The 16622-nt window shown below is 51.8% G+C and overlaps 1 protein-coding gene across 4 annotated transcripts in view; it reads left to right on the top strand.

Moving 5' to 3' along the window:
- Nucleotides 1–741: 741 nt before the first annotated feature.
- EPN2 (epsin 2) overlaps nt 742–16622 on the top strand; it is a 77939-nt gene continuing 62058 nt past the window's right edge. Inside the window, exon 1 of one of the 4 annotated variants that reach the window (XM_019753747.3) lies at nt 742–901. The gene's annotated coding sequence lies outside the window, so the exon portion shown is untranslated. Of the gene's footprint in view, nt 902–8284; nt 8406–16622 lie in introns of those variants that run through there. The other 3 variants (XM_019753743.3, XM_019753746.3, XM_088801858.1) reach the window with 3 other exon arrangements.

Below are 16622 nucleotides of genomic sequence, written 5' to 3'. Positions count from 1 at the left end.
AGGGCTATGGTGAGCCAAGGAGCCCCATCTTTTTAGTGCCACCACCCCTTTGGCAGTCTAGCAAAGCCTGTGCATCCCTTCTCGGAATAATTTTATTGAAGTATAACACACGTACATTAAAGTGCACACAGCTAAAGTGTACATCAGTGCATTTTCACGAAGTCCACACACTTGTGACCCGAGCACCCAGCTCAGGAAACTGAGCACGACCAGTCCCCAGCAGCGCCGTCGCCCCCTCCCGGGGCCACCTCCCCAGAGGAGCCCCAGCCGACTAAGGTTCACAAGTGCATACTGCGAGGGTAAGAACGGGAGTTTCAGCTGAGGAAGGGTTGGTCCGTGTGTGCAGAGGGCGGTGAGGTGTGTGAGAAGTTGCGGGATGTGTATGGGGTGGGGGGCACTTGTGCGGGGTCTGAGTGAAGGTGGTCGAGTGCTTGGGTTCGGGTATGAATTTGCCAGGTTTGTGTGGCGGCTGGGGGTCGCCGCGGCCCCTGTGGGGGGCTTGGGAAGTTGTTTAGGGAATTCCGGCGTTGGTCGCCGGGCGTGGTGGGCAGGTTGGGGTGGACGCCGCGGGAGGCGGGGCCTGGGCCGGGCTATGGGGCGGGGCCCGGGCTGGTGGGGGCGGGGCCCAGGCTGGTGGAGGCGGGCCCGGGCTGGTGGGGGCGGGGCCCAGGCTGGTGGGGGCGGGCCCGGGCTGGTGGGGGCGGGGCCCGGGCTGGTGGGGCGGGGCCGGCGGGCGCGCGCACGCAGCCGGCGCGCCCCCTCCCGGCCGCCATGTTGGCTGGTGTGTGGGTGTCAAACGGAGCTAGACGCGGTGGCGACTCCGCGGGCTCGCGTCGCTCCCGCCTCCCCAGAGCTACTGGCGGCCGCAGCCACGCACCTGGGCCGGCCCGGAGGAGCGGAGGTGAGCCGGGGCCCGCGGGGCTCGGGGACCAGAGCGGGGCCCTGGGGCGCGGACCCTCCCCGCTCCCAGGGGAGGACGCCCCCAGAACACAGGCTTCCCCACAGGCAGCCCCGCGCCGCGTGCACCCCCGCTGCCCAGTCCGAGTCTGCACCTCGGGCAGGACCCCCTGCTTTCCACCCGGGCCCCGCCCCACGGGCTGGAGCGTGGCTCCTCCGCATCTGGGTCCCTCTTTCCGCTGCAAGGACCACCTCCTCATCCCCCCATTTCCCGAGCTGGGAGCTCTTTTTGGTGTATATCCTCGGAGTCTGGGGCTCCCCTTACTCGCACCCCGGATGCGGGAGCCGCCCCAGGCGCTCGCCCTCCACCTGAAAGCTTGGAAGAGCCCCAGCCGTCCTCCCCGAGCACTTTGCGCCCTCCCCGGACCAGGCGCCCCTTCCCTCCGGAGCCGAGCCCGAGCCCCCCCGCCCAGGCGCAGAGCCCAGCCCCCGTGCCCCCCAGGAGTCGGGGCAGGGCTGCCCTGTGGCCAGCATCCCGCCTGTCCTTTGGGCTGGAGCGGGGCACCCTTCTCCTCCCCAGGGAGCAGGTTCTCCCTCCCCCCCCCCACAGCACAGCGGGGACGGGGGCGGCAGAGCCAGGCTCCAGCTGCCTTTTGTTCCGCGTGGGGTGGCAGAGACCCCGCCCGGCGGTCCTGCTCGGCTGATCGGGTAGGTGTATGGGTGCGTGGGAGCCGGCCTCTTCCCGAGACCCTTCCTCTCTTTCCCGGTGGGGCGGCTCCCCAGGAGCCGAGCGCGTTGGGAGAGGCTAGCCCTTCCTACAGGAGTCGGTGCCAACAGGTTTTTTTTTTTTTTTTTTCGACCTGGAGTTGGCCAAGTGGCTTTGCGGGAGGGGCAGTTTTTTTCTCCCCAGAAACCCCAGCAGGGGCCGGTGAAAGCCTATTCCTCCACCCGGAGGCTCCGTGTGGGGCACCTTCCGAGTTTTGCTCCCCTAGGACAGCACCTGAAGTCTGTGCTTGAAAAGAGGATGGGGCTTAACCATCAGATGGGGAAACTGAGGCTCAGAGATGTAGTGATTTGCTCAAGGTCACACAGCAATATGTGTCAGTGCCAGAACTGGAAGCTGGGTCTCCAGGGCCCTCTCCATGACATGTTAGAATTTTTGTTTTTTGGAGAGATGTTCAGGATTATCCCCCTCCGCTCTCATTTTTAACATTCACTCAATGGGCAGGAAAAGATGAGAAGTATGAGTTCTTTATTTCCATTTCCAGAAAATGCTCTGTAAAGAAGGGATTGGAATAGGGGTTAAAATGATTTTAAAGGGTGAATTTGACTTATCCATGCCGTCTTCTCCCCTTCCCAGCCCCCAATTACATAAGATAACGAAGATTTGGCAGAAAACTTGTGCATCTTACAACTCTAGATACTAGATGACAGACAGGTGCTGACAAAAATCATGTACTGAATCCTGCACAGCAGTGATTGAGTTTGCACTGATAATTAGGTTTTCATCTGTAGTTAAATGTGCATCAACGGGAACTACAGTTATTTCTGAATAGTACTTGTTCCAGTGATTATGTTGGAAAAACCACCAAAATCTTCTCATCTTTTGTTTATCTGTATTTTTGTGTTTACAGTTCAAAAGTTTATTTGTTTCTTTAGTTTTAATATTGGGTTAGTCATCCTTACCAGTTTCACTGGGCTATTCTTTTGTAAGCATTGAATGAGATACTGGATATTAAAGAGTTTGGTTAAGTGCAAAAGACTCTAAATCATGATTCAACACTGCATCCCACAAGTGGCTGGACCAGAAGCAACTTTGGATAGTCCTGTGGCATGTATTGAGCGCTTCTGGTTTACACAGGCTTTTTGCCTCCCTGAACCTTGAGTCTGGCAGGTGGGGAGCTCTGTGGAGAACTGTCTCCTAGCAATGTGTGTTGTGCCAAGCACGTGTGTGAGGTGTGAAGAAACGTAAAACTTTCAAGTGGTGATACCTAGCGTGGTGTATGCAGTCTTGAAAAATGGCCCATCCTTTGTAGAAATTCTCGGTAGAAATAGTAACTTCTTTATGTGTTCTGTAATAAGGTGTGAATTTCCTGAGAGTTGGGATTCTGATGAGTCCTGCAAAAGTAGTTGAAAACTTTTGGGAGCTCTGCTTTAATAAATGTGGCTTTTCCTGAATTTAAAGGGTAGATGGCGGCGGCTTCTTTTAAGATTTCATTAGGAGGAGTGGCAGCTTTCAGTTCTTTGTGGACTAAAGTGCTAAGAGATTCTCATGCATGGGATTGTCATTGTCATATCAGTGCTCTTGGAAAATGCATTGAAGTTCTCAAAGTGTTTTGGCAATTGTGCTCACTGTTCCCCAGAGCCTTCCTGTCTGCATGGAGGTTGTCATTTTATGGCATGAGTGCCTGATGACTCTGGGCCTTGGAAAAATCAGAGGGCTTGGATTTGGGGAATTTGAGGTTGGGGAGGATATGAGAAAATATCTAGTCCTACTCCCTGTTTTCTGCTGGACTTCCAAGTCATGTCTTCAGTTTAAACAAACTTGTGTCAAGCCTTTGCCGGCCAACTCCACCAGTGTCTGGGCCCCTCTGACTCTGCTCTCTAAGCCTCACCACCCCAGGCTTTTGGAGCATTTATAACGTTGTCTATGTATCTGGGGCTCTTGCGACACTGTGACAGTTTGAGACTAGTGATTGCCCTGTCTTTCTTTACTTCTCCAGCACCCAGCTCAGTCTCTACCTGACACATGGTAGGTGCTCAGTAAAGGCCTGGCGTGTGAATAGGTAGTCCTGGAGGCCAGGGGACAAACTTACTGATCTCTTACCACAGGCTCCACCGTTCTGTCTCTTCTTTGCAAAAACCACTGCTGTTGGTTCAGCAGTCATATGTCAACCACGAGGGTATTATCCCTCTTCTGCAGAAGAGGAAACTGAGACCGAGGGGCTTAACTCATGTATTCAAGGTCACACACCCAGGGATTTGAACAGGCCTGCTGGATTCCACAATGGTAGTATACTCGTTACCTCATTTGCAAAGCGAGTCTCACAAGGTGAAGACTTGCTAGAGCCCTACTGCAAATTGCCAATGGACTGAGGACTCTGAGATGATGTTATTAAGATTGGTGAGGCTGGAAGAAAGTACATTTTTGTTTTTGTCAGACGCATTGTGAAATGACTTTATATCTATCTGTTGAGGTTTTTTTTTTTTTGGAAATTGACAAGCTTTCTGATAAGTTTGTCGATGGAACCTTTTTTGGATCTTAATTAGCTTGTTCAAGGTGTCTAAAACAGAAACTTAGAAAACAAATACAGTGAAGGAAGGGTCCCTGTGGTTAAGTGAATGTGTTCAGTGGCACCCAGCTATACCTACTTTTCAGTCAGGCAGGTACGTTTTTGATGTCTTGAACTGCAAAGCGGTTTCAGCAGCCCCCCCCCCCCTTTTTTTTTAACATAAAATTTTATTTTGTCTTCACATTGATGTATAACATAGGGATTACCATCCATCCGTGCGTGGAAAACCTGAGGTCCAGAGAGGTTACGTATCCTTTGAGGAACTGGCACAGCCAGGAGTTAAATGCAGGTCTGTGTGAGTCCCAAACCTGGGTTCCCCCTACTCCACCAGCTCCTTGTAGGAAGCCCCACAGTGTAATAGGTACTCATTTAAATTACAGGGTAAACTAGTGATCTGAAAATCACCACCAAGTTTATTTAGAAGGCTGGGAATTGTGAATGAGGAAATTTCTGTCTTTCTCCTAAATCTTAGGATCTGTGAAAGCACTTACTGTAGAATTCAGTAGACTGCTTGAACTGACAGATGCTAGACTTAGGGTTTGATTAAAAAAAAAGACTTGCCTCCTTTGAACCCGATCTGCAACATTGTTAAAATGCTCCCTGGACACCCTTGGCTTCTTTCTGGTGACTCATTCTTAGCATTCCCAGGGACGGAGCCTGCTTTGTGCCTGGGCACGGAAAAGCCTTCCTGTTGGTCCTGGTCTAGCCAGTGTCTAGGCTGCACTTGCTAGCCCTCTGGACACAACAGGTCATTTAATTCTTCTGTTGGGAGCTGGGTGCACACAGGACTGTAAATGAAGGGGCACCCCCATGTTCTCTCCGTGGCGGCCTGGCTGCTAAGTGATCAGGGAGCGGCGGCCTCATCCTGAGGGGTGGCTGGCCGTCTCGGGCTGATGCCTGATGTGGACTTAAAAGCATCTATAATTAATCACTTCTGAGTGCAGGCTTCATCCTTCTCACTCCCGCTTCTCTGAAGGTAGCGTCCTGGTTGTATCCTCGTGGCTCAGTAGCTGAGAGCAACAAATGGTGCAGACAATTTGGCTACAAAGCCGCGTGACCAATAGCTTTGGAATCTGATGTGGGCACATATTGGCCTCCTGGCTGGGGCCTCGGGCGTTTACCCACTGACCTTTGGTTTCCTCGCCTCTAAAGTGGGGCTAATAGCCGTTTGACAGCAAAGCAGTGGTGTTTGTCAGACTCCAGTGCACTTGAGAGTCACCCAGAGAGTGTGTTAGACACAGGACTGGGCTCCACCCCAGCGTTCCTGGTTCAGTGTGTCTGGGGGAGGCCTGAGAGTGACCAGTTTCCAGGGGCTGCTGGTGCTACTGGCCTGGTGCCTGGCCCTGGGAGCCCTGGCCCAGGGCACTGAATGAGAAGGTGTGTAAGGGCCACATGGGCGGCTGTGCAGGGGAAACGCCTTTTCTGTCTCTGACATGCTTCTGAGGGTCGCTCAGAAGATGGTGGCCTGACCCTGGCCACGGAACTGGGTTCTCAAAGAGATGTTTTCACTTTGTTCTTCATGTGCTTCTGATTTGGACAGTGGTCACAAGCCTTGTCACTGTGTGGGTCAGTCTGTGTTTTCCTCAATGAAGGGAAAGAAAATGCCAGAGCCTTGGGAGGAGGCCATAAATCTAAGATCCTGTTTGAAAAGCCAGTTCAGTCCCACACATCAGGCAAGATGTTCACTGTCAAGGCCTTTCAGAAATGCAGCTGGGAAAAGGCAAGGGGAGAGAGGTTGGTCTCTGAGCAGATGCCCCCAGGGTCAGGAGGGTGGCCATGGCTGTTCATAGAAGTCACTCCTCCCCCTCCGACAATTCAGGTTGATTTAATATTCTTTAGTGTTTAGAGTTTGGCAAAACTTTTTTTTCCTGCAGTGGTGATTATCAGCTTGTTCGTCGAGACCAAGCACGTGGGTGTGGGTGTGTGAGCCCTGACGTTTTTTGTCTCCTGTGTATCAGGTCCTGTGCTACTCCTTTGTGCACAGTATTTAATTGCCATCATGCTTCTGCAAGGCCTGTCACCATTTCTCTTTCCATGTACGCAAAAACTAAGGCTCAGAGGGGTTCAGCAGCCTGTCCCCGGCCGCAAGTCAGTAAGTGCCCCGGCTGGTATTCGCTGCTGCCTGCAGCAGATTCAAAACCACATTATTTCCACTACCTCACTCTAGCCTTCCCAGGTGCTCCCATTGCCTCACTGTCCCCGCACAACAGCCCTGGGAGGTGGGCAGCGCACAGATGAGCAAGCTGAGGCTCAGAGACGCCAACCTTGTTCACACGCACCCACCCTGAATTCAGTCACACGCCTGTGATTTTTGGAGCCTCATGAAAGTGTTTCTATGACAACACCTCACCTCCCTGTCCAGGGCCACAGGAGTAGATTCCAGGACCGCCAGCTGCCGGGACGGAGGAGTACAACAGGGACCTGGGGGGGGGGGGGGCAGCTGGGTTGGCTGGGAGGAAGTCTGTGTGGGCTGGTAAGGGTTTTCGTGTTTGCAAAGCTCTGTTAAAATAACTGCCTAAATTGCTCTTTGAGGAAAGGGGCCATTTCTTTTTGCTCTGTAATCCTGAAGCTCTGCACATTTGTTCTACAAACATGACCTGTGGGAATTAAGGACCACAGATCGTCGGGTCATGCTGTGCTTATAACAGGATCGAATTCATACAGAACTTGATCGTCTTCAACAGTTACGTGTAAATAAAAATATAAAGCACCTCTTTCCTCAGGAGGCAGTTAACACATGACTTCCAGCAGATGGGTCATTTTGCTGGTCTTACAGTGGAGGAGGAGGCTGGGGTGTGAGCACTTTCCCAAGGTTTGATAATTGCCTGCAGCTCCCAAGCCCAGGGATGGTAACCAGCTACCCGTCAGAACCTGCCCTCTGCTCCTGGGAGGCCCTGGAGGTTTGGGCTCGAATGTGCTGTTTCGTAAACTGTTTAAGACTCGGAGGTGAATGAATCATGAGCGCTAAGAGTTGCTATTCAAGGTCTGCCCCCTTCTCTGCCCTTCCCCCCCAAATAATCACAGCAATAAATAAATACTGACAGGCTAGAAAGTCACATTTTTACTTGAAAGCAAGTCCTCCCCGAGTGCCGGTTTTTGATACCCAGAGCTGTCCTGGGATATAATGACTATACTTTGGGTCCAAAAAGTTGGGAAACATGATCAGAAATAATTTTTACACCACTTTATGAGCGCCAGTCCAGTTGATGTAGAATTATGAGCATCAAATCAAAGACAGTTTCACGATAGTGGGGCAGAATATTTGAGATCAGTGTCAGCTGGGAAAATATGCAACACATGAACTCTAGAGTCAAAACGATGGGTGTAAGTAAAATGCCATGTTTCTTGCCACCAAGAACTTAGTCTAATTGAGAAGACACAGGTAACACTTTTGAGACAATTAGAAATTGGTGGTTTGTTGACCTGTGATTTTGATTCTTTGTCAGATCAAGAATGGAGAAAAGTCTAGAAGAGTGAGGGAAGGTGTCAGGGAGAAGATAGGGTTTGAGCTGGACCTCGAAGGACAGGGAGTAGTTTCAGGAGCGGAAGGCAGATGGGAAGGCATCTAAGATGGAGCGAACAGCGAGACAAGCTGGGGGTGGCCTGGGCCCGCGCCTGCCAGCCTGTGGCTCATGCGTGGTGCAGGCTCCGGGAGCGGGAGCGGCTCTGCCTGTGGATGCCTGCTGGGAGCAGGGAGGACCGCGGTGGCCAGACACCCTGGCTCTGAGGAGGCAGAGCCCTGGCAGCAGGGAGCGCACGGCTTGGGGAGGGGCTCCCTGGCAGGGGCCTTGCAGAGTGGCATGATTTGTGTGGGCGAGGCCTGGCTGGACTGGCTTCATGAGACAGGCTAGGTCGCAGTTCCGGAGGCAGCAACAAGGGTGTGTGTGAGAGGGAAGGCCCCCCCCCCCCCCCCCCCCCCGCAGTGCTGGCGGAGGTGTGGCTGTGACACCCCGTGAGCTGCAGTTCTTGCCCTTGGCTGCACCTGCACATCGCACGCCCGGCCGGCAGGCCAAGCTTTTTAAAACGCCTGTGATGGGCCCCACCCCAGACCGTGGAGGAGGGGCCGGTAGTACTTTCAGAAGTGCTCCAGATGATTCTAATGGCTGTGTGGGCTGAGAAGCTGAACTGTGTGCTCAGGGGAGCCTCTGGGAGTGCAGGATAGGAGGTGGGAGAGAACTGGAGCCAGAGAGAGCAAGAAGCCCTCACAGAAATGAGGTATGGGTGCTGTGGAGGGAGGGGTGGCAGGTGAGCGGGAAGCAGAGGGCCACCTGGGCTGCTGAGGTTGCCTCAGCAAAGAGTGGGGGCAAGAGGAGGTGTGACCCGTTTGGTAATCCTTCAGCCTGATTTGCAGCCAGGTCTACAGGGCAGGCCCAGCACGTTCTCATCTGTCCATTCAAGCCTGCCGCCAGGGTCCTTCCTGTGCTCCCAGTTGTAAGGCCTGCCCCAGACACTGCTTGGAAATGTAAAACTACATTTTCCTTAAAGTAATTATGTTGTAACTTAGAGTTCCTAACTTAGATAGATTCACTTTATTAGCTAAAGAGTAATGTTTTACTTGGTACGTTGAATGCATATTCCATACCGTAATTTATAGTAGTTACAGAAGAACATTTTTATAGGCTAATTCATTCAGTCTTTATTTAATATTTATTGAGCACATGTGTATTATATTCTATAGGTTGAGAACACACAGTGATAAGATGTAAATTCCTGCCCTCAAGTGGTTTACCGTCTGCAGACTGGCTGCTGACGTAGGGACAAGTAATGTGAGTCCCTGGAGAGAGAGGTTTAGGAGGTGGTGTCAGGCAGGGTGAACCTGGGGGTCGGAGAAGGCTCCGAGGGAAGTAGAGCCCTGAAGGAGAAGTGGGAGTGCTCGGTGACAGAGACAGGGCTGCAGGCTGAGGGAACAGAGCTGTGTCCAGAGGGTGACGCGTCGGGCTCGGGCTGAGAAGGAGGGAGGGCTGGATACACGGCAGAGGCCCAGCTGCAGGCTGCCAGGCAGGGAGCCCGGGGAGATTGAGTTGGGTTGTGGTTTTCACGCAGTCTTTAGTGGTGAGTGGGCAGGGCCGTGGGTCCCCCACGCTGCCTCTAATCAGAGCAGCTCTGCTCTGCTCTGAACATGGGGAACTAAAAAGAGCTCATTCGGAAAGTGTCCCTTGCTGTTTAAAAAAACCAAAGTGAGGTCATTGCAGTGGGCGGCAGGAGAGTGCCCTGGGGGCCGTTGGGAAGGAGTCAAGGCCGCCATGGACCCGAAAAGCCCCCCCTTCTTTCTGTCGGCATGAGAAGGGGGGGTTGAGAAGGATTCGTTCCCTCCTTTACTCCCAGCCGGTTTCTCAGGTCCCAGGGTAAAGCGTAGGCAGCGAGCTGATGCTGTGGTTAACAGTCCCTGGGGAATAGAATTTACAGCAAGCAGTGCTGTTTTCCAGAAATCCCTGGAGAATGTTATGACCAGGTCGTAAAGGTAAGGGGCCTAGTAGTTAACTTGCGCTGTGTCAGAGAGTGATCGTGTGCCGGGCTCTGTGCTGGGTACCCAGGAGATGCCCCTGCCCTCAGGTCTCCTCAGTGTGGGCTGCACAAAAGTGGTCCATGCCCGATGCAACCTACACATGCGTTTTGTTGGGCTGTACTGTTTTTAAAAATTAATATTGGTTGCTATATTAGAGTCCTATGGCTGCTATAAGAAATGACCACACGCACAGTGGCTTAAAACAGCACAGTGTATGGGTTAGGAATTCAGCATGGGTCTTAGCAGGCTAGAACCGTGGCGTAGCCAGGGCTGCGTTCCTCTGGGGCTCCAGGGGAGCTCTGTTTCCTTGCCTTTTCCAGCTTCTAGATACGCCCACATTCCTTAATCCCTGGCCCCTTCTGTCTTCGAAGCCTGCAATAGCCAGTCCTGCTCTTCTCACGTATCACTCCGACACTGACTTTTCTGCCTCCCACTTCCACGGTTAAGGACCTTTGTGATGACCAGAGCCCACGGGGTAATCCAGGGTCGTCTCGCTCTTTTAAGGTCAGCTGATTAGGAACTTCAATTCCATTGGCTACCTCAGTTCCCCTCTGCGTGCAGCCAGGATTACGATGGGGACCTCTCTGGGAGGCCATTATTCTGTCGACCACAATTGCCAACATGAAAATCAGGAACTCGTACATAGCACTCCAGACTTGCAGCTCCATTGACAAATGGGAACACTTGGCGACTGGGGGCCTGCACTGTTGCCTGGCAACACTGTGTCAGCACCAGTGATGGGGGGCTCTGGATGGGGTTCCGCGCACCAGTTCTCCAGAGCCCCCACCCCTCCCAGGGTGCCTGGTCAGTCACCCTAGTTGCCTGGGCCCTGCTCCAGGGACCCAGGGCCTTATGCAGAGCGCGCATGGCAGTGTCGGGGGTTCAGGGTGGTGAGCTTGCCGGCCTCGCTGTTCAGTGCCCTCCTCCTTGCTCCCGTGCCCCCGCCCTGGGCCACACACTCCTCGCCTGGCACACACCTGTCCTTTCCCTCCGTGCTCCCCTCTCCTTGACCCGGACTCTGCATTCCAGAGCATCTCTGGTGCTATTTTAGGTGGTATTGTTTGTACGTCACTCCTCGTCTCCTGTCCCCTCCTTTTCTGGCACCCAACACTAGTCCGTTCTGGTGTCTTCCATTTTGTGTCTTGCATTGGCATTTGTAAAAAAGCAAGTCTTTATGATATGCCTTTGGAGCAGTATCCATCACGAATCAGGCTCACACAACATTTAGGCGGGTGTGTGTGTGCCACGTACTTTCCTAGACAAGACGATGGGGAGTGAGCTGGAGACCCCTGCCTTGCCTCGCCTCCCTCACACCCGCCAAGCTAATTCTAGAACAGGGAGGAGAAACAATAGGCGATCGCAATATAATCTCCTGCTGCATGTAGGCGGAGTCTGGCGGCGTCCTGCTTCCTCGGACCCTGGCCTGGAGGTGAGCTGTTTGTTGTGGTCGGGGGCTCTGGGGGCTGTTAAGACATTTTGGTGAAAGGTTCCCTCATCTGCAGGCATTGCCTGGACCCCAGCTGACAGCTGATTTGGGGGCAGGCTTCTCAGGCTCAGATAGCAGACTGCTGTGCAGTGTGAAGGAGCAGGCCAGTCATCTCCATGTGCCGCCGATTGGTGGCCCGGACGGGGCCGGGTTATTTTCTGAGGGCCCCTCTGTGTGGCCTCTTATGGATGGACCTGCGCTGTGGGGCTCAGGTGGAGGGCAGCAGGGCAAGTCCCCAGAATTTGACAGTTAAAGGGCATCCAGGTCTTTAGCCAGCGTGTTAAAGATCTTTAGAAACTTGCTTGAAAACGAAGCAAAACTTTTCATTATGGAGGATTTCAAACATATAAAAACAAAATGTTCAGTGAACCCCACCACTCAGCTTCAATAATTTCAATCTTGGTTCGCGCCTCCCCTCATTGGGTTACTTCAGAGCAAGTCCCAGACTTCACGTCAGTGATTGGTGCCTTGGTGTGTATCTAACAGGCATGGACTCGGGAACCTGCTCTGTCAGTGAAGAATGACCGCCAGCCACCCTGATTCTGATTTTCACATGCTCTGGGCTTGAGGCTGGCTGTTTTCCGTTGTGGAACGCTGAGCTTAATTTCTGTGCTGCTGCTCTCATATCCTATGTGCGGGGCTGGCGTTTCTCCCCGAGGCCTGTTTGTTTTGCTCACATAGTTTGCAACTCTGCTGTCAGGCTCACGCACAGTAAGGTCATCTGTATACAAAGTCTTGATTTACGTTGAATTTTATTAGCATTTCTATTAGGGCAAAACAAGGAAAGTTCTGCTATTTTAGTTTTTTCATTGTAAAATTAATACATAGAATTTACCGTTTTAAAATGTAAAATTTAGTGGCATTAAGTACATTTACAATGTTGTGCAACCCTCACCGCTGTCTAGTTCGAGAGGTTTTCATCACCCCTCAATCACCCCTCAAGGAAACCTGTACTCATTTAGCCGTCACTACACCCCTCATTCCCTGGCACCCACTGATCTGCTTTCATCCCTGAGGATGTGCCGATGCTGGACATTTCATATAATGAAATCACACAATATGTGACCCTTTGTGTCGGCTTCTTTCACTTAGCAGAGTGTTTTCCAGGTTCATCCACGTGGTTGAACCTGGAAGCATGTGTCATTATTGCATTCTTTTTATGGCTGAATGATATTCCACTGTGTGTCTAGACCGCACTTTGTTTCTCCATTCCTCTGCGGGTGGACACTCGCGTTTCCACCTTTGGCTGTTGTGAGTACTTGCTACTTTAACTCACACAGGGCTTACTTTCACAGGTGAGGGGGTGCATGGATCAGATAGAAAATGTCATGTATGGGGGGGCAAGAGGCTGACTTTCTCTTTGTTTCTGTTTTTCCTTGTGAATTTGTTTTTATTGGGACACGGGTTGGGTGGGGAAATGTCGCTATAGGTGGTTATGCCCACAGGGTACTGTCCGTTGTGGTCTTCCTGGGACAGCTTTCGTAGCTTCTGCTTTTTCTTGGAGCTGCTGCTCTTGCTTCCAGCAGCCTCTTCAGGTCCACTGCTGGGTGGCTTCTCCTTGGAAGAGAGTTTGCTCTTGGGGACACTCCTGTTTCCTGCCTCTTTAGGGTCACTAAATGGTTCCTCTTTGAAGAAAGATTTCTTCCTCTTGATTTCATTGATTTCAACACACACAGTTAAAAAGAACTTACTACTGAAGTGTAATGTATGTGACAGGAAAGCACGTGGTAGGTACATAATGTCAGCACATAAGGGGCTCGAGGCATCTTCTGGTTGTTTTTTGTCATCAGTGGCTGTGAGGCCTGCTGAACAGGCTGCATCCGGGGAGAACCCTGCCCTTCTTAGACCTGAGAGGCCACAGCCGCGGGTCTGAGGGTGGCAGTGGCCCTCCTGCACGCTGGTGTCCAGGGAAATGCTCAGCAGTCTCTGGGACCTCGTCCTATCCCGGGACGTGGGGACAGATTTGGTGTTAGTAGTGTTTTCATGACAACAGTGACAGAAGAGCTGGTTTTGCTGGACACCGAGTCAGTTCCTTTCTTTACACAGTCAGTAAAATAGAGTCTGTGCCCTTGTGTTTTGGTGACAGCGTGCTGGAGTGCAGGATGGCAGGTTAGATACGTTGTTGTCAGGGTGGCAAATGAAGTGGATTTGGTAGCATGTTTTATATGGAGACACTGATTTTCATCAGTTTCCTTCCAACGGGGAGTTCGTGGGCAGCCCCACGTAGCCAGTGCTGACGGGCGGGCGCCCTTCTCGAGGGCGGCAGTGGGGTGAGTGGCCTCGTTCCACTTCTCAGGTGGCTACGGTCTTGCAGTTGGGAAGCGTCCTCTGCACTGCAGCATACACACCGGTGGCCCCTGTCGGAGGGCGTGAGGCAGGAGTTCCTCTCAGGCCCGGGACAGAAAGAATCTCCTCCTGTGACCCCGTTTTACTGCTGCCTTGCGACAGGGATCCTCTTTGCTCTGGTCACTGGGAAGCTCAGCTCAGCCAGCAGCTCGTCCAGCTCTCGTGTGGCCTGCACTTGGGGTTCTGACTTGGCTCCCCCCTTCCATTTCCCTATTTTCTGTGTTGCTTCATTTACTGGCTTTTCATCATGTTCTCTGGGTTTGTGTAAGCCAGTGATTCTCAACGTGTCTACTTTACTTTGATCAGAATCACCCGGGGAGATTTGTTTTCAGTGTCAGTGCTTGGTCCCCACCACCTTTATTTTGATTGTGCTGGGATGGGACCTGAGCCTGAGTATTGTTTCCAAAGCTCCCCAGAGATTCGCATGTGTGGCTCAGGTGGAGAACCGCTGCCTTAGGCCATTTCACATCTTTTTAGCCATAAAGCAGGGATAAATAGATGAAAAAGAGGGAGTCTGGGAGTATAGCTGACCCAAATGACAGTGGTCTGAGTTCAGAGAAGCAGAATAAAGAGGATGATGTAGCTGCCAGTGCTTTCCTTGCCGGTGGCACCAGTGGGAAGCTGCGAGGGCCTCCTCTTGGCCAGGCCCGCGGAGGAGCCGGAGGAGCCACTGGCGAGTTTGCTCTGAAATCGTGGGCCTGCGTCGTGGTAGTGCAGCCTTATGGGAAGGTCTTGGGGGCTATTTAGGACCCACGTCCCATACTTGGGACCTAATTTGTGCTTAGCCGTTTACCACAAAATGGAATTGCTAGAGAAGACCCGGTGTATGAAAGAGAAAATTTCAAACATGGTCTTTGCAACTAATCTGATACCTCCTGCACTTTAAAAAAACTCTCTCCCTGCTCTAAAAAGAAACAGGAAATTATGAAAGAAAACACATTCTTTCTTGATTTAAAAGCATGTATTTTATTGGCAGAAGAAAATGGCAAATAGCACAAGAAATCACTTTGTAACCTGATTGCAAGGTGTTGGGCAGATTTTAGCATTTGAAGAAACAAATGTTTCTTTAAAGAAACCAAACCAAACCCTTTATTCCCTCCCACCACCAAAAAAAAAAAAAAAAAAAAAAAATCCCAAACCAGATTATTTTCACTTAGTTCTTTTGCCTTTGAACAGAATCTTACCTTTTTTCTTCACCATCTGATTATCAGTAATTCCTAAAGACTAATGTAACGTTGGCGCTACCAAACTAGACTGTGTATAATGTAGTGTTTCCCGGCTGCTGTTCTTTGTTTTGTACTCTCACGGAGAATGCTTAGGATGCCTGTTTTGATGGTCATCAAAGAAAATTTAGAAAATTCGTATAGGTAAGAAGGACCAAACTAGAACCTGGCCTATTGCCTGTCATTGTAGTTGCTCTTAGTATTTTGGTTGATTTTCTCTAAATTGTTGGGTATTTGTTTAGTACCCATGGGTCTTCATGGCCGGTGATGTGACTACCGTGGGATGGCTCAGAGCTTTCCTTTGCATGGCAGTACTGGGAAGAGTCGGCCTTCCCACAAGACCGCGGTGCTGGGGGGGGGGGGGGGGGGCGGACAGGGAGGCAGCGGTCCCGCTGTGTGCAGCTTTCAGTGCCGGGGTGCGGACGGCTTACTGCGGACTTGTCAAATGGGCGTTTGTGTTTATGTGCCACATTACACTACCAACTGGTGGGTGTTTAAGAAATCCTTTCAATAGAAATTTAAAGGCGATTATGAAGGCTTTTATTCATCTGGAAGAAAAAATTGGTTTAAAACTTGAAAAGGGAAATAAATGTCTTCTTTAAAAGAAAAAATTCATTCGTTAACACACTAGCTTCTGAATCAAGGTTTCAGAAATAAGAGATTTAAAAAACCTGCCCTGGTGGGGCTTATGAGAATGTAATATGGAATCAGCCTCGTTCTCTCTTTTCAGTAGATGATGCGGAAATCTGGTTTTGCTGTTGTTTTTCTTAAATAGGAATGTGGTGCCTCGTTGATTTGTTGTCTTTAGAACATTGGGTCACTACAGAGGGAAATTTCAGATACAAGAATGGCACCCCTTTGAGGGTGGAAGCCTTTCCTTTGCACATACAGCTTTTGTCTTTCCTTTTTACACTTTGTTCCCTGATTTCACAGAGGCCAGGCCGGCTGGACGAGCATGTGCGGGTGGGGGGTCCAGGTGAGAGGCCAGATGAGCCTGGAGTGAGATGGATGAGAGCGCGGCTCCCCGCACCCCTCAGTGGCTGGACGAAGAGTCCCAGTTGTGTCACTGGCACCCAGGGCCCATCGCTGTTTGGCCTGTTGTCTTCTTTTCTGGCCTCACCTCTCACTGCTTTCTCTCTTTACTTGCCAGACTGGCTTCTGGAATGCGTTTTGCCTGCTGCTGTCCACCTCAGCAGTCCCTTGCACGTTCCAGGCCTGGCCTGTACCCTTTAGGCTTCCATTAGAGGGGGTCGTCCGTCTGGGTTTCTCTACCCCCTGTAGGCTGTGCCACGGGAGCTGTGCAGCTGGGTTGTGGCTGACTGACATGCGTCCCCAGTGCTGTGCCACTGCCCCGCTGCTGCACAAGTGGCAGCTCAGAGCTTGTTCTTCCCTTCCCTGCCCCTGATGATTGCAGAGACAGATCTGCTCAGGGCTGCACTGATGGGGGGGGGGGGGGGCGGTGCATAAATCCGTGGGCAGGGCAGGGGGGAGTGCCAGGAGCAGGACAACTCAGACCAGCTGGATGGCAGGTTGGATAGGGGTGGAGACTGCTGGGGAAGCCACCGCAGGCCATTCGTAACCTTCCAGGTATGACGTCCGTGGGCTGGAAGGGACAGACACAGGGCTGTCCAGTGGTCTGTGCCTGCAGCTGTTGGTGGAGGGCGCTGACCCAGTCTGACAGGAGGAAGGAGAGGGGGCCTGGGCTGGCAGTTACGCCTGTGCGGCCTGCTGCACGGGTATGAGACCCGTCTGCCGAGCCTCCTTTGTGGCTCTGCTCTATTTTCTTTTTAATGAGGATGGGACTTTCTTTCTAAGTAATGCTTTTTGAATAGGCAGTACATCCACACAGTTCTCAAGTGAAAAGATACTAA

The sequence above is a fragment of the Rhinolophus sinicus genome, chromosome 12 (assembly GCF_057876585.1).
Source record: "Rhinolophus sinicus isolate RSI-liver-muscle chromosome 12, RSI-T2T, whole genome shotgun sequence".
Taxonomy (NCBI): Eukaryota; Metazoa; Chordata; class Mammalia; order Chiroptera; family Rhinolophidae; genus Rhinolophus; species Rhinolophus sinicus.
The sequence above is the reverse complement of the archived record's forward strand: the minus strand, read 5'-3'. Positions and strand labels throughout refer to the sequence as shown.